General features: G+C 45.3%; 1 protein-coding gene across 3 annotated transcripts in view; it reads right to left on the bottom strand.

Moving 5' to 3' along the window:
• PRDM2 (PR/SET domain 2) overlaps nt 1-21,909 on the bottom strand; it is a 282,691-nt gene that overhangs the window by 250,158 nt on the left and 10,624 nt on the right. The window contains exon 2 of one of the 3 annotated variants that reach the window (XM_063943520.1): nt 14,463-14,570. The exons of the other annotated variants lie outside the window; for them this stretch is intronic. The gene's annotated coding sequence lies outside the window, so the exon portion shown is untranslated. The remainder of the gene's footprint in view (nt 1-14,462; nt 14,571-21,909) is intronic. 3 annotated transcript variants of the gene reach the window in all.

The following is a 21,909-nucleotide window of genomic DNA, read 5'->3' as shown; positions in this document are numbered from 1 at the left end:
GGCTTTGTTTATGTAGCTAGTGTAGCGGATGCACACTAGGTTAGAGTGAGGCCCTGCACGGCTGTTTCTCTCTTTGCCTCCTTACAGGGACCTGTAAGTGGAGAAGATCAGAGTACAAGACGTAGGACGGTGAGTAACATCTGTCTGTGTGTTCCTTCTGTGTTTGTCCCTATCTGTCTCCCTTCCTTCAGGGCGAACGGTGAGCCTTGCACGCCGGTGCAAGGTAGAATTTCCACCTGGTGCGAGAGTGCCAATAGGTGAAATTCGGGCTCTGAGGCGTACGCCTAGGATGACCCTCACCTAGCCCGGAAGCGCTATTTTCCTCGGTTCCGGTGGGCGTTTCGGTCCACAGTCAGGAAAACGGCACTCAGCAATCTCCTTCCTCCTAGGTCATCGTATCCGGGTCCGACTGAAGATTTCCAGGTCCGTTGAAGGTTCCGGTACCTGAAGGTGAGAGAGTGCGGCCCCTGGAAAGTGGTGAACCTACACCTGCACGGCAGCAGGCACTACACGCACCGCCACCCTCTTACATGTTCAATCTGCAATCTAATTTGCAGTGTAAAAATAAAGCAGCCAGTATTTACCCTGCACAGAAACAAAATAACCCACCCAAATCTAACTCTCTCTGCACATGTTAAATCTGCCTCCCCTGCAGTGCACATGGTTTTGCCCATCTGCTAACAAAATTCCTGCTGCGATCAACTTGAAATTACCATCATAATGCAACCACAGACTTCAGCATTAGTCAAAAAAATTTTTTTTTTATATAAAATAATCCTGCATAGGAGACCACAAATAGGTTGAACTCGATGGACAATTGTCTTTTTTTCAACCTTATATACTACTGTATATGTAACTGACAGTTTGATCACCAAGAACAAAATTGCTCAAATACAGGAATGCATAATGCTAATACATACTTGGCATCACATGGGTAATGTGTAGTAGATTTGGGAGAGCTTGGCTTGGGTGCATCATAAACACCCATGCAAATGTATTTTATGCAAATGTAACTTTTGTTCTTTCAACATTGGAAGCAATATTAACACAAAGAAGTCTAACCGATTATTGGCTTCTAGCTGACAAAGGGGGAGTATAAAGCAAGGGAAGCGTCTAGTTACCCTTCGTGGAGAGGACCTTTCCCATAAGCCCTTGGGTCCGCATCACAAACTATTTGGAATAGTAACCTGTGGCAAGCGAAGCGAGACACCAAGCCCCAAGCGTGGCGAGCGAAGCGAGCCCGCAAGGGTACAACGGTGCGTAGATAAAACAAAATAACCTCAAACGAACAGAGAATGGATAAAACATTTAGGCGCTGTAAGGGCGGAAGTTCTCTACTGCTCTCTCGTGCTGTCACTTCCTGGTCCTGATCACGAAGGGAACATAGACACAACCATAAAGCAAGCGGGATCACTTGTAAAAACGTCTTCAACACATCCTGTACGATTGGGGAGCTACTACACAGTATAAAGCCTTGTACACTGCACTTCCTGTTTCCTGCCCTCAGTATCTATTTCTTACTAGTGGCAGGGAGGCCGCAAAAAGTATAAAGGAGCAGATGTATTAAGCCTGGAGAAGTGATAAAGCAGTGATAAGTGCAAGGTATAACGCACCAACCAATCAGCTCCTAGCTGTCAATTTACATATTGGAGCCAATTGGCTGGTGCATTATCACCTTCCACTTATCACTGCTTTATCACTTCTCCAGGCTTAATACATCTGCCCCAAAATTCCTCATCGAGACACATCACAGTGGTAAGGAATGAATCTTCATGGCAATCAATTTACTAAGGCCGGAATAGCTGGTCTAATAAGCTGCTGCTCCATCGAAGCACAAAAAAAAAAAAAAAAAAAGTGTATTTTCACCATTGGTCGCTGCGGGGAAAGTTTACACTGCCAGATTCTGTCTTTAGACTGCACATACTGTACGTACAAAAACAGAGTGATCTCTTTAGATCCTAAACTCCAATAGCTCTTTCTTTTGATGAGACGTTCCAAAAACATTAGGTGTTGAGAGCTTGATAAATTGCAGAATCGCAGTTCCCCCCCTCACAAACACGCGGTATGGAGACTGCATCATGAACCACAGGGGATAGCTCTGAAATAGGCACTATAATTAGGCAGGGTGGAAAGATAATTTAAAACTTGTTTCCACATTATTCTTAAGGCCGACAAGCTAGATATATAAGCCCCTCAATTTTAATGTACCACACATCACTCTATACACAATGTTCCAATTAGTTATCTTTTTACTGTGCCGAGCCATTTAAATTCTGTGGATATTACCACTGCCAATAACACACCAATGACAAAGTAATAAAACCACTGCATGAAAAAAATCTACCAACATTTTAAAGGCATCACTCAGAGATGATAGTTTCCTATGGAGACACAGCATGGGTGGCTGAAAGTAGAGCATGCCCTATTTTTACACCCAATTTCCACCTTAAATTTACAGAAAAATAAAAACCCTGTGGAGTCTATGGGCCGGATTCAGACCTGATCGCTGCTGTGCGTTTTCACGCGTCGGCAAACATCAACTTTCTAATCGCACAGCCATTCGCATGCTGACAGGAGGAAGCCATTTGCGGGTGGCAACTGACCGTTTTCTGGGAGTGTCAGGGAAAACGCAGGCGTTCCCGAGCGTTTTCAGGGCGGGTGTGTGACGTCAGCTGTGGCCCCGATCAGCCCGTTCTGACTGCACTGTAGGAGTAAGTCCTGGGCTGCGCACAGACTGCACACACATGTAAAAACCAGCCACTGGTGAGTGAGGTGCGAGTGATTAGCAGCGGTCCGCTGACTGAGGTTTTTTTTTAGCAGCTCGCCGTACACATGCGATCGCACTGCGAATATACACTCCCATTGGGCAGCGACTATCTGATCGCAGGGCTACAATTTTAGCAGCCTAGCAATCAGGTCTGTATCACCCCTCTATATGCAGTTACGTGTTATTTATATATGACGCGCATAATGAGGAACATGTATGACACCAGGGAGTAAATTTACTAGGATGGGAGTTCTATTTAAGATGGGATGTTGCGTATAGCAACCAATCAGATTCCAGGTATTATCTTCTAGAAGGTGCTAGATAAATGAGAAGTAGAATCTGATTGGTTGCTATGGGCAACATCCCATCTTAAACAGAACTCCCATCTTAGTAAATTTACCCCTAGGAACAGAACAGTGGTGATTCCATTAGCATCCAGGTTACTTTGATAAGGCCGCTCATGCTCACCATCTACCACGTCATTTTTGGCCACGTGAATCAATATTGATCAGCAGCAACAGGAAAGATTACTCCAGATCTCTGGGTGTGAGAGGTAAGATTATATTATCGTTAATATCTGACAAAACGACAATAATGCATAACAGGGCCTACGTAAAGTTGGAAGCGTATATTTTTTACTCAATTGCATCTGTATTAAAATATAACGCAATGTTATATGTAGAGTTGCAGGTATGCAGATATCTGCCATGGTGTATATTACGTAAAAAGAAAAAAACTAAGAAAGCGCTGACACACTGAATACTAAAATTCAATCACTTTTTATTAAAATATGTAAAATACACAAAATATACATATTTTAATAAAAAGTGATTGAATTTTAGTATTCAGTGTGTCAGCGCTTTCTTAGTTTTTTTCTTTTTGTATTGCTTATTTGTGGAAGGCGTGGTGGTCCCTCTAATTTAAGAAAGCTGCAGACAGACTGTTTTTAAATTACTGAGCATTTAAAATTGGCGCCAAGAGGTACTAAGTACCAATTTTTCTTTTTTGCAAAGTGTATATTATGTGTAATTCCTTCCTTCCGGTAGACACTTCAGGTCTATTAGAACGAGAACATCTCGTTTTAAGTAGTGTTTCTTTCCATCTGTTATTGTTCGTCTTAATTTGACCGGTGAATTGTATTTGTTTATGTGAATGTCCCAGATCTTAATTTCGTTGTTTCTTTTTACATAGACAATAAAATATCTATCTAATAAATTTAACAATATAAATAGTAATTATGCAAATATCACACATTATTACAGACTCTGATCCTCTCTGTCTGCCCACTTGGGTACAATCTAATTTTGTGCCATTTGCTCATTAACTACTCACCTTGTGTTACTCATTTATTTATTTTATTTATTTATTACCAGTTATTTATATAGCGCACACATATTCCTACCACATGTACACACACACACACACACACACACACACACACACACACACACACACACACACACACACTCACAGTAGGGTAAATTTTGTTGGGAGCCAATTTACCTAACAGTATATTTTTGGGGGATTGTGGGAGGAAACCGGAGTACCCGGAGGAAACCCACGCAAGTACGGGGAGAATATACAAACTCCACACAGTTAGGGCCATGGTGGGAATCGAACCCATGACCTCAGTGCTGTGAGGCAGTGATGCTAACCATTACATCATCCGTACTGCCTACTCCTCACTGCATCTTCTTACCCTACTCCCCCCAACTCACTCCACTGTCCCTGGATTTATCATTGAGGGTTCCAGTTTTTCATATGTCATTGTTCTTATCATACTGTACAGAGCTGCAGACATCTTGAGGCACCTTATAAATATCATTTAATAATATCCCTTGCTAGTGCTAACCAACCCTGGTTGTGGAATAAGCTATTTTGAGGTGACACCAAAGTTTTTCATCCCCCATTTGTGTCAATACAAGCCTAGGCTAGCTTCACCGTTGGGGAGGAGGTTCCTGCTCTTTTTTTTATTTTTATTATTATTATACAGGCAATGCAAGGTTTGTATTAAGGAAGATGATAAGATCACCCATTGAGGTGTACAGATGTGTCCTCTTACATCATGGGTCTTAAACCTGCAGCCCTCCAGCTGCTGTGTAACTACATATCCCAGCATGCCCTGCCACAGTTTTGCTATGTAGGCACGATTAAAATGGGGCAGAGCATGCTGGGAAGTGTAGTTTCACAGCAGCTGGAGGGCCGTAGATTGAAGAGCCATGCCTTACATCTTTGCTCCATGCGCTACAAGTCACATTACACAACACGTGAGTGCCATGGGACTTTGAAGCGCCGATCGTCTTTTTTCACTTTTCCACGAAAATGCGTCTTGGACGCAAAATATTATATTATATATCGTCAAAATGTATAAGTGTGCGCTCATGTGGATCAAATATAATCTGTAGTAAAATATTAAAATATTTTCTTCTAATTAAAATATTTTCACATGCATTCCTCACAAACGTGGGTGGCAGCTGATAACAAATTATGGTGATTAGAATGTGTAAAAAATAGAAGTAATCAGCGCCTAATGCTGCCTAGAAAATGACGGTGGGGACATTCAATGATATTTAGTGAAAAAAATGGGACAAGCACTTATCTCAGATAGGAATCTTCGGTCCTCAGACCAATATCATCACAGTGATATGCAAAAGAGAAAAAGAAACAACCAATAGTGTGTACCGTTTAAACCTATATGTATTTATAGCATTTTTCTACTTAGTGAGTGTTAATTGGAAATGCTCCCAGGATATCACACTCCACAATAGCGTAGCAGAAAGATAATTTTTCACATTTAATTAAGTACATAAAATATATCCACGGTTTAAAACGAGCAGGTATCGCACGTACAAGAAACAAAATGATATAGAAGCTTATCTGTCCATAAAAATAGGGTCCAGGATATCTCCCTTCACATTTAAATTTAGTACATAAATTAAACCACGGTTTAAAACAAGCAGGTATCACACGTACAAGAAACAATAGATATAAAAGCTTATCTGCTCCCCTGCCTCGGAGACTTGCATCCGTGGTCAGCAGGACCCAATTCTGGATTCCGAACCTGCGTCCCTCTAGAAGGTGAGAACTTTGCAGCCACCACAGGAGAGAAATTCTGGTCCTGGAACATAGACTTATTTTCCGGTGCATGTGCAGGTGAGACCCGGACCATTTGTCCAGCAGGTCCCACTGAAACACCCTTGCATGAAACCTGCCAAACGGAATGGCTTTGTAAGCCGCAACCATCTTCCCTAGCACTCGAGTGCATTGATGAATCGACACTCTTGCCGGTTTCAGAAGCTCCTTGACCATGCATTGGATTTTCAGAGCTTTTTCCGCTGGAAGAAACACTCTTTGCAGTTCCGTGTCCAGGATCATGCCCAAGAAAGGCAGCCGAGTTGTCGGAATCAACTGAGATTTTGGCAAATTTAGAATCCAACCATGATGTTGTAGAACCGTCAGGGAGAGTTCCACATTTCTTAGCAACTGCTCCTTCGATCTCGCCTTTATCAGGAGATCGTCAAAGTACGGGATAATTGTGACACCTTGCTTGCGTAGGAGCACCATCATTTCCGCCACCACTTTGGTGAAGACCCTCGGGGCCGTGGAAAGTCCAAACGGCAACGTCTGAAATTGGTAATGATAATCCCGCACCGCAAATCTCAGGAAAGCCTGATGTGGAGGATATATCGGGACGTGTAAGTAGGCATCTTTTATGTCGACTGACGCCATAAAATCCCTCCCTTCTAGACTGGAGATCACTGCCCGAAGAGATTCCATTTTGAACTTGAAAGTTTTCAAATACAGATTGAGGGATTTTAGGTTCAGGATCAGTCTGACCGAGCCATCCGGCTTTGGTACGACAAAGAGGCTCGAATAAAACCCTTCTCCCCGTTGGGACGGGGGTACCGGGACAACGACACACTGTTGACACAGCTTTTGTATTGCCGCACTCACTACTTCCCTTTCTGGGATAGAAACTGGCAAGGCTGATTTGAAAAATCGGCGCGGTGCGGGGGGGGGGGGGGGGGGGGATGGGCAGCTCCAGGATCTCCAGTTTGTATCCTTGGGACACTATGTCTACCACCCAAGGATTTAGGCCCGAGTGAACCCAGACCTGACTGAAGAGTCTGAGACGCGCCCCCACCGGCACGGACTCCCGTAAGGGAGCCCCAGCGTCATGCGGTGGACTTGGCAGAGGCCGGGGAGGAATTTTGGTCCTGGGAGCCTGACGCAGCAGGCGCCCTTTTTCCCCTTCCTCTACCTTTTGAAGCAAGGAAGGACGAGTCTCTTCCTTTTTTGTATCTATTAGGCCGAAAGGACTGCATCTGATAATGGGGTGCCTTTTTCTGTTGTGCTGGAAAGTAAGGAAGAAAAGAGGACTTACCCGCTGTAGCGGTAGACACCAGGTCAGCGAGGCTGTCACCAAACAAGACACTACTTTTATAAGGGAGAGCTTCTATAGCTTTTTTGGAGTCGGCATCAGCATTCCATTGATGAATCCACAGTGCTCTCCTGGCCGAGACAGCCATGGCATTGGCCCTTGATCCCAAGAGGCCAATATCCCGCGCAGCATCCTTTAGGTAAGCTGCAGCATCCCTGATATAACCGAGAGTCAAAAGAATGTTATCCCTATCCAGGGTATCCATATCAGATGCCAAATTATCAGCCCACTTAGCAATAGCACTACTCACCCAAGCCGACACCACGGCAGGTCTGAGGAGTGCACCCGTAGTGACATAAATAGCTTTTAATGTCATTTCCTGCTTACGATCTGCAGGATCCTTGAGGGCAGCAGTGTCGGGAGACGGAAGTGCCACCTTATTGGACAGCCGGGAGAGGGCCTTGTCCACATTTGGAGATGACTCCCACTTTTCCCTGTCGACAGAGGGGAAAGGATATGCCATAAAAATTCTCTTGGGAACCAGCCACCTTTTGTCAGACGATTCCCAAGCTTTTTCACAAAGAGCATTCAGTTCATGAGAGGGGGAAAACGTCACCTCAGGCTTTTTCCCTTTATATAAACAAACCCTTGTATCTGGAACAGCAGGCACCTCGGAAATATATAAAACATCTTTAATTGCCACAATCATGTACTGAATACTCTTCACCACTCTTGGATGTAAACTGGCCTCACTCAAGTCGACACTGGAATCAGAGTCCGTGTCGGTATCAGAATCCGCCATCTGGGTAAATGAACGCTTTTGTGACCGCCGAGGGAGCCTGTACTTGGAGAAAATCCATGGAGGAAGCCTTATCCCATGTTTGAGTCTGAGAATCAGATTTATCCAGCCTCTTAGACAATAATGCCACATTTGCATTCAATGTACTTAACATGGCCATCCAATCAGCAGTCGGCGGACAGAGACACTCCCAACTCTTTCTCTGCGCCCCCAGTAACCTCCTCCTGGGAGGAGCACTCAGCCTCAGACATGTCGACACACCGTACCGACATATACACACTCACACTGGCAAAAGGGGACAGACCCACAGAGAAGCCTGTTAGAGAGAACACAGAGGGAGTATACCAGCTCACACCCCAGCGTCCATAAACTACAAAATAAATAATATATGATCACTGCGCTGCTTTGATAGCACCAAATAACTGTGCTCCTCCCCCCCCCACCCCGTTTTGCTCCCTTTACTTGTCAAGAAGAGTGGAGGTCCCGGGCCAGCGTCTCTGCATGTCTGTGTAGTGAGAAAAATGGCGCTGGTAAGCGGTGAGGGTTAAGCCACGCCCCCTCCCGGCGCGCTGTAGTCCCGCTCAATGTTGAATATTTAGACTGGCGGGGGTCTTATATTTAGTGCCTAGGCACTTATATATATGTTTTTGCCAGTGTATTTAGCTCCAGTAACTTGCTGACCAGGGCGTCCCCCCTGCGCTGTACCTCCGTTACTGAAGTCTTCTGCTGTCACTGAAGTCTTCTTGCTTCTTTATACTCACCCGGCTTCTGTGAGGGGGTTGACGGCGCGGCTCCGGGAATAAGCAGCTAGGCGCACCAAGTGATCGAACCCTTTGGAGCTAATGGTGTCCAGTAGCCTTAGAAGCAGAGCCCTTAACTCAGAAGAAGTAGGTCTGACTTCTCTCCCCTCACTCCCACGATGCAGGGAGCCTGTAGCCAGCAGGTCTCCCTGAAAATAAAAAAACTAACATAAAATCTTTTCAGAGAAACTCAGTAGAGCTCCCCTAGTGTGTGTCCAGTCTCTCTGGGCACATAATCTAACTGAGGTCTGGAGGACGGGCATAGAGGGAGGAGCCAGTTCACACCCAGTCAAAGTCTTTTAGTATGCCCATGTCTCCTGCGGATCCAGTCTATACCCCATGGTCCTTTTGGAGTCCCCAGCATCCTCTAGGACGTAAGAGAAAAGAACACGCTTATTTTTTAGACATACTTATAGCTGTAGATCAGACCCAAAATTAGAGATGTGCGGGTTTGGCTTCTGAAGTTCGGATTTCAGAAACGGCATCTTATTGGCTATCAGCTCTCACGTGTTTGGATAGCCAATAAAATAAATCCGGATAAATGCAAACTTGTGCTAGTTTTGGCAAAAAGAACGGAGTAAAACCAAACCCGCACATCTCTACCCAAAATGTGTACTATATGTTCATTTATACACCTTTCATTCTTCTCTTACCACTTTTATTTATTGGTGTCACACACACTTTCTCTTTGCAGATCACATGACTAACAAAATTTGCTTAACCAGTGTTTCCATTGCTTGCTATAGTTTGCCACATATTCAGGTTAGTACCTGTACAATCTGATCCTGCTAACGATTCTCTTGCATAAACAGTAAAGCGGAACATTTATTTTTTTTACTTTTGTTGATCAGTCAATGAATTACTGAGTCTATGGGGTATATGCAATTGCCGGCGAATTGCGGCAATTTTTCGCCCATTTTTTAATTCGACCGTCGACTTCCGGCAGGTGGGTGCTGGAATTCTACATATTCAATAAAAAACGGATTCGACAGTCCCGCTGTCGAAAAACGGACGATTTGACGGATTTTGATTAGATTTTTAAAAATGTTTAAAAAAAACGGGAAAAAACCCGAAAAAAAATTGCGTGGGCTAAGCATAACCAGTCTCGGGCTCTTTGAGCCGGTCCTGGTTGCCAAAATACGGGGGGGGGAAAAAATGACAGGGGATCCCCCGTATTTTAACAACCAGCACCGGGCTCTGCGCCTGGTCCTGGTGCAAAAAATACGGGGGACAAAAAGAGTAGGGGTCCCCCGTATTTTTTGTACCAGCACCGGGCTCCACTAGCTGGACAGATAATGCCACAGCCGGGGGTCACTTTTATACAGCGCCCTGCGGCCGTGGCATTAAATACCCAACTAGTCACCCCTGGCCGGGGTACCCCTTCAATCAAGGGGTGTTGTCCCCCCCAGCCACCCAAGGGCCAGGGGTGAAGCCCGAGGCTGTCTCCCCCATCCAAGGGCTGCTGAGTAAAATGCACGAATATTGTTTTTTCCATAAGAACTACAAGTCCCAGCAAGCCTCCCCCGCAAGCTGGTACTTGGAGAACCACAAGTACCAGCATGCGGGTGGAAAAACGGGCCCGCTGGTACCTGTAGTTCTACGGGGAAAAAAATACCCAAATAAAAACAGGAGACACACACAGTGAAAGTAAAAGTTTATTTCATACATGCCGACACATACATACTTACCTATGTTGACCCGCCGACTGCCACGTCTCCAATGTCGCAGACGATCCGGGGTACCTGTGAATAAAATGATACTCACCTCAATCCAGTGTCTTGTGATTTGTAATCCACGTACTTGGCAAAACAAGAAAACGAATACCCGGACCACACGGACTGAAAGGGGTCCCATGTTCACACATGGGACCCCTTTCCCCGAATGCAGAGACCCCCCGTGACTCCTGTCACAGAAAGGTCCCTTCAGCCAATCAGGAAGCGCCACTTCGTGGCACTCACCTGATTGGCTCTGCGCGTCTGAGCTGGCAGACAGCGCATTGCACAGCCCCCTCCATTACTTTCAATGGTGGGAACTTTGCGGTCAGCGGTGAGGTCACCCGCGGTCAGCGGCTGACCGCGGGTAACCCCACCGCTGACCGCAAAGTTCCCACCATTGAAACTAATGGAGGGAGCTGTGCGATGCGCTGTCTGCCAGCTCAGACGCACATACAGCCAATCAGGAGAGTGCCACGAAGTGGCGCTTCCTGATTGGCTGAAGGGACCTTTCTGTGACAGGAGTCACGGGGGGTCTCTGCATTCGGGGAAAGGGGTCCCATGTGTGAACATGGGACCCCTTTCAGTCCGTCTGGTTCGGGTTAATGCGGTTTGTTTTTTTGCCAAGTACGTGGATTATAATAAAAGACCACTGGATCAGGTGAGTATAATTTTATTTTCAGGTACCCCGGACGTCGACATTGGAGACGAGGCCAGAGTCGGCGTGTCAACATAGGTAAGTATGTGTGTCAGCATGTATGTAATAAAGTTATACTTTCACAGTGTCTGTGTCCTGTTTTTATTTGGGTATTGTTTTTGCAGTAGAACTACAGGTACCAGCGGACCCGTTCCCCCCCCCCGCATGCTGGTACTTGTGGTTCTCCAAGTACCGGCTTGCTGGGACTTGTAGTTCTTCTGCAAAAAACAGTATTCTTACATTTTACTCAAGGCTATCAGCCCCCCATCCGCAGCCCTTGGATGGGGGGGGGGGGGTGGGGGACAGCCTCGGGCTCCACCCCTGGCCCTTGGGTGGCTGGGGGGGGCACCCCTTGATTGAAGGGGTCCCCACTCCTCCAGGGTACCCCGGCCAGGGGTGACTAGTTGGGTATTTAATGCCACGGCCGCAGGGCACTGTATAAAAGTGACCCCCGGCTGTGGCATTATCTGTCCAGCAAGTGGAGCCCGGTGCTGGTACAAAAAATACGGGGGACCCCTACTCTTTTTGTCCCCCGTATTTTTTGCACCAGGACCAGGCGCAGAGCCTGGTGCTGGTTGTTAAAATACGGGGGATCCCGTCATTTTCCCCCCCCGTATTTTGGCAACCAGGACCGGCTCAAAGAGCCCGAGGCTGGTTATGCTTAGGAGGGGGGACCCCACGCATTTTTTTTTCAAATTTTTACCATTCCATAAAAAAATAAATAATAATAATAATAATAATAATAATAATAATAATAATAATAATAATAATAATATTTTTAAAAATATATAAATAATACTTGTGCCTCCAAAATAGACAACCCAAGTACCTAATCCCTTCTAATATAAATAGATATGCTATTACCAGTAAAAAAAAACACTAAAAAAAAACATGTTTTTAAAAAATTTTATTAGATTCCGCCAGCAAAGTGTGGCGGATTGAAAATGACGAATTTACTGTCTAAAAGCACTGTTGTCGAATTTACAATCTTCAATTGAATATACTTTTGTCGAATTGCCGCATTTGTACCATTGCAGAAATGTCGAATTTGACAAATGTCGAATTTCAAAAAGTCGAATTTGGAAAGTCCGTTTTGACGAAAAGTACTGGATTACATTGTCGAATTTTTTTTTTGGGCGAAAATGTCCCGTTTTTCAACATTTTCGGGAATTCGACCGCAATTGCATATACCCCTATATCCTTGTATATATCAGGGGTAGGCAAGTAATTTTTAATGGAGTCCGGATTTTTCTAATTATTTTGATCGAGGTCCACAAAACCACAAAATCAAATATCTGGAATAAGATAACAAGTTTTTATTTTATTTTAGCAGCAAATTTGTTAGCAGTTGGGCTATGTGCACTGCAGTTGGGGCAGCTATAACATTTGCAGAGAGAGTTAGATTTGGGTGGGTTATAATGTTTCTCTGCAGTGTAAATACTGGCTGCTTTATTTTTACGCTACAATTTAGATTTCAGTTTGAACACACCCCACCCAAATGTAACTCTCTCTCTGGAGAACAACTAATACGCAGAGTGTCTTCAAGGTGGGCATCTGTTAACCTTGATCGATGTCTGTTTTCCAGAAAATTCATCTTGGCAAAAGAGGTCTCACATATGTATGTGGAGCCAAACATGGTAGCTATGTTGATAGCCAGTTCTTTACAATTTGCGTACTTGTCCAAAATATGCTTAGCCCAAAATTCTTCAGTGGATGCAGTTTTGTACATTTTCAAGGAAACATCTTCTTGCATGTCGATTGTCTCCATTTGAAGGGTAGGTTTTGAAAGTCCAAACAACTCAGCTACATCAGTCCATTCTCCCACTGGAGAAACTTCATAAGGAGTTTTTATAAAATGCGACAGTTTCCCTATCTCTGCAAAGTCTTGGAATCTTGCTGCAAATTCCCTCCTAAGATCTGAGACAAAACTTGAAAATACTGCAGTGTCCATTTCAGAATATTTTTTTCCTAATTCAATAGTTGGAAAATGAATAAATTCTTGCTTTTCAATGTCTTTTTCAAAAATATCAAGCTTGCGACGGAAAGCAGAGACACTTTGTATCAGATCACATATTAAACTTTCCGTTCCCTTGCAACTCGGTATTAAGCTCATTTAAATATTTGAGAATGTCTTTCAGAAAAGACAAAGCTAGCATATTGCACTTTCTGGCTAAGAACTCCATGTACTTCCTTGCTTCTTCGGTATTCAAATTTTCCAGGAATGCTGTCACTTCGTCTTTTATGTGGCAAAAACGTTCAATAACTTGGCCTTTACTCAGCCAGCGAACATTGTTGTGTTGTAATAAATCGGAATAGGCTGAATCACATTTCAGACAAGAACTCTTTGAACTGTCTGTGGTGAAGAGCAGAGCGAGACCTCATAAACTTGATCAACTTAATCAAGGTGTCCATAACGTCCTTCAATGTAGCACTGAGTTTACCACAAAGGGATGTCTGATGAATTATGCACTGATAAGATAATATCCCAGCATTCTTATCCCTGATTCTCTTTACCAAACCCTTTTCTTTGCCTATCATGGCCGGGGCGCCGTCAGCTGAAATGGACACAAGTTTATCATAGCTAATGTTTGATTTTGTAATGAATTCATCAACAGCTGCTAGCAACTCATCTCTAAATAGTTTACTTTCAACGTCATAAAATCGCATAAAAATGGACATTTGTTCATGGTCAACAATGTCCCAAGATTCGTCAAGTACAGGGTGCCTTATGTAGAAGTTCGAGCAAGCTGCTTTAGTTGTCAGCAGCTAAAATTTCTGTTCTTCTTGTATGGCTTCTTGATGACAAAGGAATGCCTTGAATAGCCGCGATATGGTCCTTCTTCTCTTCAAAAAGTGCTGTGACTGTTTCCAACATACATTCTTTTACGATCTCAGAGTCCGAAAATGGCTTCTGGTGCTTACTAAGCGTCCAGCATATGCGCAGCGCTGCTTCTGCAGATTTTTCTTGTTTGCTCATGCACCGAACTAGTGTAGCCGTACTATTTTTGTAAGAAGACAGACAAGACTGCAGTTTGTCTTTACGCGCTGCACTACCAGGAGGAAACTTTTTATGAAAATCCTGATTTGATTCGTAGTGTCGCTGTAAATTTCCACTTTTAATAATAGCGACCGTCTTGTTGCATATGAGGCAAAGCGGAACACCTCCAATTCCTTCAGGCAGCGTAAAACAGTATAGGTCGGTCCGCTCCGACATAAACTTCCTATTTTCACTGTCAACTTTACGCTTTTTATAAAACATGTTTATCCACAGCACGATGTTTGAGTAACTTAGTAATTCGTACTCACGGATGCTCCGCGTATACTGCAGCGTCACCGGGTGCCCTTTGTGCCGTTCCAGGCTCGGTTACGCCGGCGCCCGCACGAGTTCCGGTCCGAATGCAGGATTCACCTGATCTACAATAAGCAAATACACAATTGCGTGACCAAAGGGGTGTGCTCTTATGTAGTGTAGAACCAATACAGACACATGATGCAATTTATTATCATGAAACACACATACAAGTGGTAAATTCACAAGAACAAATACACAAACTTCTCAGTGCAGTGTGTATTTGTTCTTGTGAATTTACCACTTGTATGTGTGTTTTATGATAATAAATTGATTTTATATTGTATTGCTGATTTTCATCCCATTGTGTTTGAATTAAAATCCTGGGCTGTGATATTTCCCCTCTAATGGGCGATTACACATTTAAGGACGGTCCTAGCGCCAGTGATACTTTACTTTTTCATTTGTATACATACAATAGATTCTATTGAACAGATTCAGAATCTATCTATTGAAAAGATAGAAAGATACTGCGCTCCATTGTAGGGGTCTGGTGACGCGATGAATTCTTTACTCCCAGATTGTGTAAGAATTCATTGCGTCCCAGACCCCTACAGTGGATCGCAGTATCTTTCTATCTATTCTTGTAAGCAATACAGATACATGCCATATGCCATATGTTTGCAAACATATTAAATTGACTGCTCACCCTTATGTACAAAGCCCGCGTATGTGGGGACGGGCAGGCCGCAACCCGCAGATGCACTAAAAAGCGCCTCCCGCCTGCACCGCTTGGTAGCTTGGTTTCCGCTTGAGAGGGTGACTCCCTTGGGTGCGGGAGCTCCTCCATGCTGCGGTGCACGAGATCCATTCAGCGCCGCAGCCTCCATCAGCCCTGTGACGCCGCGTCAGCCCGCTCACGTGAGACGTCGCGTCAACCTGCTCACGTGAGACGCTCGGCAGGGAAAGGAAGATGGACACTCTTGCCTCTCTCTGCGTCATTACAGCCCGACTGCCATCTTCCTTCCCCTGCCAGTATTTATTAATTAGACTCTATCTTCTAGAACAGTAGACGGTCTGCTGTTCTATCCTTTGCGGTCCGGAGATGGACCGCGGTCCGCAAGTTGCCGGTTCCTGGTATATATTATATACACTGTATCTGTTTAAAGTCCAGCTCAAATATCCAGAAGCCAATTAAGATGGGGGGAGGGGGATTTGGATAAATACCAATAATCACACATCTTAGTCAATCTGATGTTTACTCACTGGAAGGCAGCTCCCAGGAGCAGATGTAATGTCTGCCATGTCACAATCTGCCTTCCAGAAATCACAGGGGGATATTAAAGAATACAGCATGCAGACTGTGCAGGCAACTGCTCCAACAGAAGCCACAAATACAACCAAATGAGAGTCTACGACAACCTGAAAAGGGAGATTTACACAACCAGAAGTCACAGTACAATGAATTCACATTAAAACAAACTGCGGGTCAGTCATCGTCTACCAATCAGTCTGTCTCCTTCATTTGCAAACACGTTTCTTATTGCAGAATTGACTTCATATTTACATAATATTCATATAAAATATGAGTATTTGTCACCAGAATTATATAGAATTTTTTTTTCACAATTTATAGTGAACTATGTAGATTTTTAGTTTTATAAATGAAAACCTGTTAACTGAATTTTCACTGTAATACCGTAACAGATTTTCTGTTATATTACACGTGATAAAGATTAATAAAACCAGACTGAACATGCACTAATTGGGCTTCCAACATACTCTTGTCTACTGAGGTCTCAAAATGTAGGATTTCTATATATTACAGTAAAAGCTAAGACGACTACAAACTTTTTCTTTTGGGTACAAAGATATGGACAAAAAAAAATATAAAATGGGTTAAAAAAAAAGATTTTACTTACCGATAAATCTATTTCTCGTAGTCCGTAGTGGATGCTGGGAACTCCGTAAGGACCATGGGGAATAGCGGCTCCGCAGGAGACTGGGCACATCTAAAGAAAGCTTTAGGACTAGCTGGTGTGCACTGGCTCCTCCCCCTATGACCCTCCTCCAAGCCTCAGTTAGGATACTGTGCCCGGACGAGCGTACATAATAAGGAAGGATATTGAATCCCGGGTAAGACTCATACCAGCCACACCAATCACACCGTACAACTTGTGATCTGAACCCAGTTAACAGTATGATAACAACGAAGGAGCCTCTGAAAAGATGGCTCACAACAACAATAACCCGATTTAGTTAACAATAACTATGTACAAGTATTGCAGACAATCCGCACTTGGGATGGGCGCCCAGCATCCACTACGGACTACGAGAAATAGATTTATCGGTAAGTAAAATCTTATTTTCTCTGACGTCCTAGTGGATGCTGGGAACTCCGTAAGGACCATGGGGATTATACCAAAGCTCCCAAACGGGCGGGAGAGTGCGGATGACTCTGCAGCACCGAATGAGAGAACTCCAGGTCCTCCTCAGCCAGGGTATCAAATTTGTAGAATTTAGCAAACGTGTTTGCCCCTGACCAAGTAGCTGCTCGGCAAAGTTGTAAAGCCGAGACCCCTCGGGCAGCCGCCCAAGATGAGCCCACTTTCCTTGTGGAATGGGCTTTTACAGATTTTGGCTGTGGCAGGCCTGCCACAGAATGTGCAAGCTGAATTGTACTACAAATCCAACGAGCAATAGTCTGCTTTAGAAGCAGGAGCACCCAGCTTGTTGGGTGCATACAGGATAAACAGCGAGGCAGACTTTCTGACTCCAGCCGTCCTGGAAACATATTTTCAGGGCCCTGACCACGTCAAGTAACTTGGAGTCCTCCAAATCCCTAGTAGCCGCAGGCACCACAATAGGTTGGTTCATGTGAAAAGCAGAAACCACCTTAGGGAGAAATTGAGGACGAGTCCTCAATTCTGCCCTGTCAGAATGAAACATTAAGTAAGGGCTTTTATATGATAAAAGCCGCCAATTCTGACACACGCCTGGTTGAAACCAGGGCTAACCGCATCGTCACCTTCCATGTGAGATATTTTAAGTCCATAGTGGTGAGTGGTTCAAACCAATGTGACTTAAGGAACCTCAAAACAACATTGAGATCCCAAGGTGCCACTGGAGGCACAAAAGGAGGTTGTATATGCAGTACCCCTTTTACAAATGTCTGAACTTCAGGTACTGAAGCCAGTTCTTTCTGGAAGAAAATCGACAGGGCCGAAATTTGAACCTTAATGGACCCTAATTTTAGGCCCATAGACAGTCCTGTCTGCAGGAAATGGAGGAAACGACCTAGTTGAAATTCCTCTGTAGGGGCCTTCTTGGCCTCACACCACGCAACATATTTTTGCCAAATGCGGTGATAATGTTTTGCGGTTACATCCTTCCTGGCTTTGACCAGGGTAGGGATGACTTCATCTGGAATGCCTTTTTCCTTCAGGATCCGGCGTTCAACCGCCATGCCGTCAAACGCAGCCGCGGTAAGTCTTGGAACAGACAAGGCCCCTGCTGGAGCAGGTCCTTTCTTAGAGGTAGAGGCCACGGGTCTTCCGTGAGCATCTCTTGAAGTTCCGGGTACCAAGTCCTTCTTGGCCAATCCGGAACCACGAGTATCGTTCTTACTCCTCTCCTTCTTATGATTCTCAGTACTTTTGGTATGAGAGGCAGAGGAGGGAACACATACACTGACTGGTACACCCACGGTGTCACCAGAGCGTCCACCGCTATTGCCTGAGGGTCCCTTGACCTTGCGCAATATCTGTCCAGTTTCTTGTTAAGACGGGACGCCATCATGTCCACCTTTGGTTTTTCCCAACGGTTTACAATCAGTTGGAAGACTTCTGGGTGAAGTCCCCACTCCCCCGGGTGGAGGTCATGCTGAGGAAGTCTGCTTCCCAGTTGTCCACTCCCTGAATGAACACTGCTGACAGTGCTATCACATGATTTTCCGCCCAGCAGAGAATCCGTGCAGCTTCTGCCATTGCCCTCCTGCTTCTTGTGCCGCCCTGTCTGTTTACGTGGGCGACAGCCGTGATGTTGTCCGACTGGATCAATACCGGTTGACCCTGAAGCAGAGGCTTTTCTTGACTTAGGGCATTGTAAATGGCCCTTAGTTCCAGGATATTTTTGTCTCCAGGCTTGACCATAAGCCCTGGATATTCCTTCCCTGTGTGACTGCTCCCCAGCCTCGCAGGCTGGCATCCGTGGTCACCAGGACCCAGTCCTGAATGCCGAATCTGCGGCCCTCTAGAAGATGAGCACTCTGCAACCACCACAGGAGGGACACCCTTGTCCTTGGTGACAGGGTTATCCGCTGATGCATCTGAAGATGCGACCCGGACCATTTGTCCAGTAGGTTCCACTGGAAAGTTCTTGTGTGGAATCTGCCGAATGGGATTGCTTCGTAGGAAGCCACCATTTTTACCCAGAACCCTTGTGCATTGATGCACTGAGACTTGGTTCGGTTTTAGGAGGTTCCTGACTAGCTCGGATAACTCCCTGGCTTTCTCCTCCGGGAGAAACACCTTCTTTCTGGACTGTGTCCAGGATCATCCCTAGGAACAGAAGACAAGTCGTCGGAACCAGCTGCGATTTTGGAATATTGAGAATCCACTCGTGCTGCCGCAACACTACCTGAGATAGTGCTACACCGACCTCCAACTGTTCTCTGGATCTTACCCTTATCAGGGAATCGTCCAAGTAAAGGATAACTAAAATTCCCTTCCTTCGAAGGAATATCATCATTTCGGTCATTACTTCAGTAAAGACCCGGGGTGCCGTGGACCATCCCTACGGCAGCGTCTGAACTGATAGTGACAGTTCTGTACCATAACCTGAGATACCTTTGGTGAGAAGGGTAAATTTTGACATGAAGGTAAGCATCCTTGATGTCCCGAGACATCATGTAGTCCCCTTCTTCCAGGTTTGCAATCACTGCTCTGAGTGACTCAATTTTGAATTTGAACCTCTGTATGTAAGTGTTCAAAGATTTTAGATTTTAAAATCGGTCTCACCGAGCCGTCTGGCTTCGGTACCACAATAGTGTGGAATAATACCCCGTTCCCTGTTGCAGGAGGGGTACCTTTATTATCACCTGCTGGGAATACAGCTTGTGAATGGCTTCCAAAACTGCCTCCCTGTCAGCGGGAGACGTCGGTAAAACAGACTTTTGGAAACGGCGAGGGGAATACGTCTCGAATTCCAATTTGTACCCCTGAAATATTACCTGAAGGATCCAGGGGTCTACTTGCGAGTGAGCCCACTGCGCACTGAAATTCACTGAGAACGGGCCCCCACCGTGCCTGAACTCGTAAAGCCCTAGCGTCATACTGAGGGCTTGGCAGCGGTGGAAAAGGGTTTCTGTTCCTGGGAACTGGCTGATCTCTGCAGCCATTTTCCTCTCCCTCTGTCACGAGCAGAAAAGAGGAACCCTTTTGTCCGCTTGCCAACCAGGACTGCGCCTGATAATACGGCGTCTTATTTTGAGAGGCGACCTAGGGTACATCCCCTTTTTTAAGGCAATACTTCCAAATGCCGTTTGGAATCCCTGACCACTTTACTAGAATACAAAACACTTATACTTGATGCCAGTCGGCAAATATTCCGCTGTGCATCATGCATATATAGAAAAGCATCTTTTAATTGCTCTATAGGCAATAATATACTGTATCTAGGATATCAATATTTCCAGTCAGGGAATCCGACCACGCCACCCAGCACTGCACATCCAGGCTGAGGCGATTGCTGGTCGCAGTATAACACCAGTATGTGTGTAAATACATTTTAGGATACCCTCCTGCTTTTTATCAGCAGGATCCTTAAGGGCGGCCATCTCAAGAGAGGGTAGAGCCCTTGTTCTTACAATCGTGTGAGCGCCTTATCCCCTGTAGGGGGTGTTTCCCAACGCACCCTAACCTCTGGCGGGAAAAGGTATACTGCCAATAACTTTTTAGAATTATCAATTGTTATCGGAGGAAAACCCACGCATCATCACACACCTCATTTTATTTTTCAGAGTCAGGATAACTATAGGAAGTTTTTCCTCACCAAACATAATACCCCTTTTTGGTGGTATTCATATTATCAGAAAAGTGTAAACATTTACCATTGCCTCAATCATGCAATGTGTGGCCCTATTGGAAATCACGGTTGTCTCTTCACCGTCGACACAGGAGCCAGTATCCGTGTCGGCGTCTGTATCTGAGGTAACGGGCGCTTTAGAGCCCCTGTATGAGACGTCTGGACAGGCACAAGCTGAGTAGCCGGCTGTCTCATGTCAACCACTGTCTTTTATACAAAGCTGACACTGTCACGCAATTTCAACAGTACATCCACTCAGGTGTCGACCCCCTAGGGGGTGACAACACTATTACAGACACTCTACTCCGTCTCCACATCATTTTTCTCCTCATACATGTCGACACAAAAGTACCGACACACAGCACACACACAGGGAATGCTCTGATAGAGGACAGGACCCCACTAGCCCTTTGGGGAGACAGAGGGAGAGTTTGCCAGCACACACCAGAGCGCTATATATATACAGGGATAACCTTATATAAGTGTTTTTCCCTTTATAGCTGCTGTATTGTTTATACTGCGCCTAATTTGTGCCCCCCTCTCTTTTTTAACCCCTTTCTGTAGTGTAGTGACTGCAGGGGAGAGCCAGGGAGCTTCCCTCCAACTGAGCTGTGAGGGAAAATGGCGCCAGTGTGCTGAGGAGATAAGGACGCAGAGAAAGGGGCGGAGCCTATCATCCGTTTTTCTGTATGTTTTGGCAGGGGTTAAATGCATCCATATAGCCCAGGAGTTATATGTGATGCATTTATTTTAGCCATATAAGGTTTTATCGATTTATTGCGTCTCAGGGCGCTGCCCCCCCAGCGCCCTGCACCCTCAGTGACCGGAGTGTGAAGTGTGCTGAGAGCAATGGCGCACAGCTGCGGTGCTGTGCGCTACCTTATCTGAAGACAGGATCGTCTTCTGCCGCCGATTTCACCGGACCTCTTCGCTCTTCTGGCTCTGTAAGGGGGACGGCGGCGCGGCTCCGGTGACCCATCCAGGCTGAACCTGTGATCGTCCCTCTGGAGCTAATGTCCAGTAGCCTAAGAAACCCGATCCACTCTGCACTCAGGTGAGTCCGTTTCTTCTCCCCTTAGTCCCACGATGCAGTGAGCCTGTTGCCAGCAGGTCTCACTGAAAAAAATAAACCTAAACTAAAACTTTCACAAAGAGCTCAGGAGAGCCCCTAGTGTGCACCCTTCTCGTCGGGCACAGAAATCTAACTGAGGCTTGGAGGAGGGTCATAGGGGGAGGAGCCAGTGCACACCAGCTAGTCCTAAAGCTTTCTTTAGATGTGCCCAGTCTCCTGCGGAGCCGCTATTCCCCATGGTCCTTACGGAGTTCCCAGCATCCACTAGGACGTCAGAGAAATAAAATAAAATAAGAATTTACTCACCA

The sequence above is a fragment of the Pseudophryne corroboree genome, chromosome 10 (genome assembly GCF_028390025.1).
Source record: "Pseudophryne corroboree isolate aPseCor3 chromosome 10, aPseCor3.hap2, whole genome shotgun sequence".
In the NCBI taxonomy this organism is placed as follows: Eukaryota; Metazoa; Chordata; class Amphibia; order Anura; family Myobatrachidae; genus Pseudophryne; species Pseudophryne corroboree.
The sequence above is the reverse complement of the archived record's forward strand: the minus strand, read 5'-3'. Positions and strand labels throughout refer to the sequence as shown.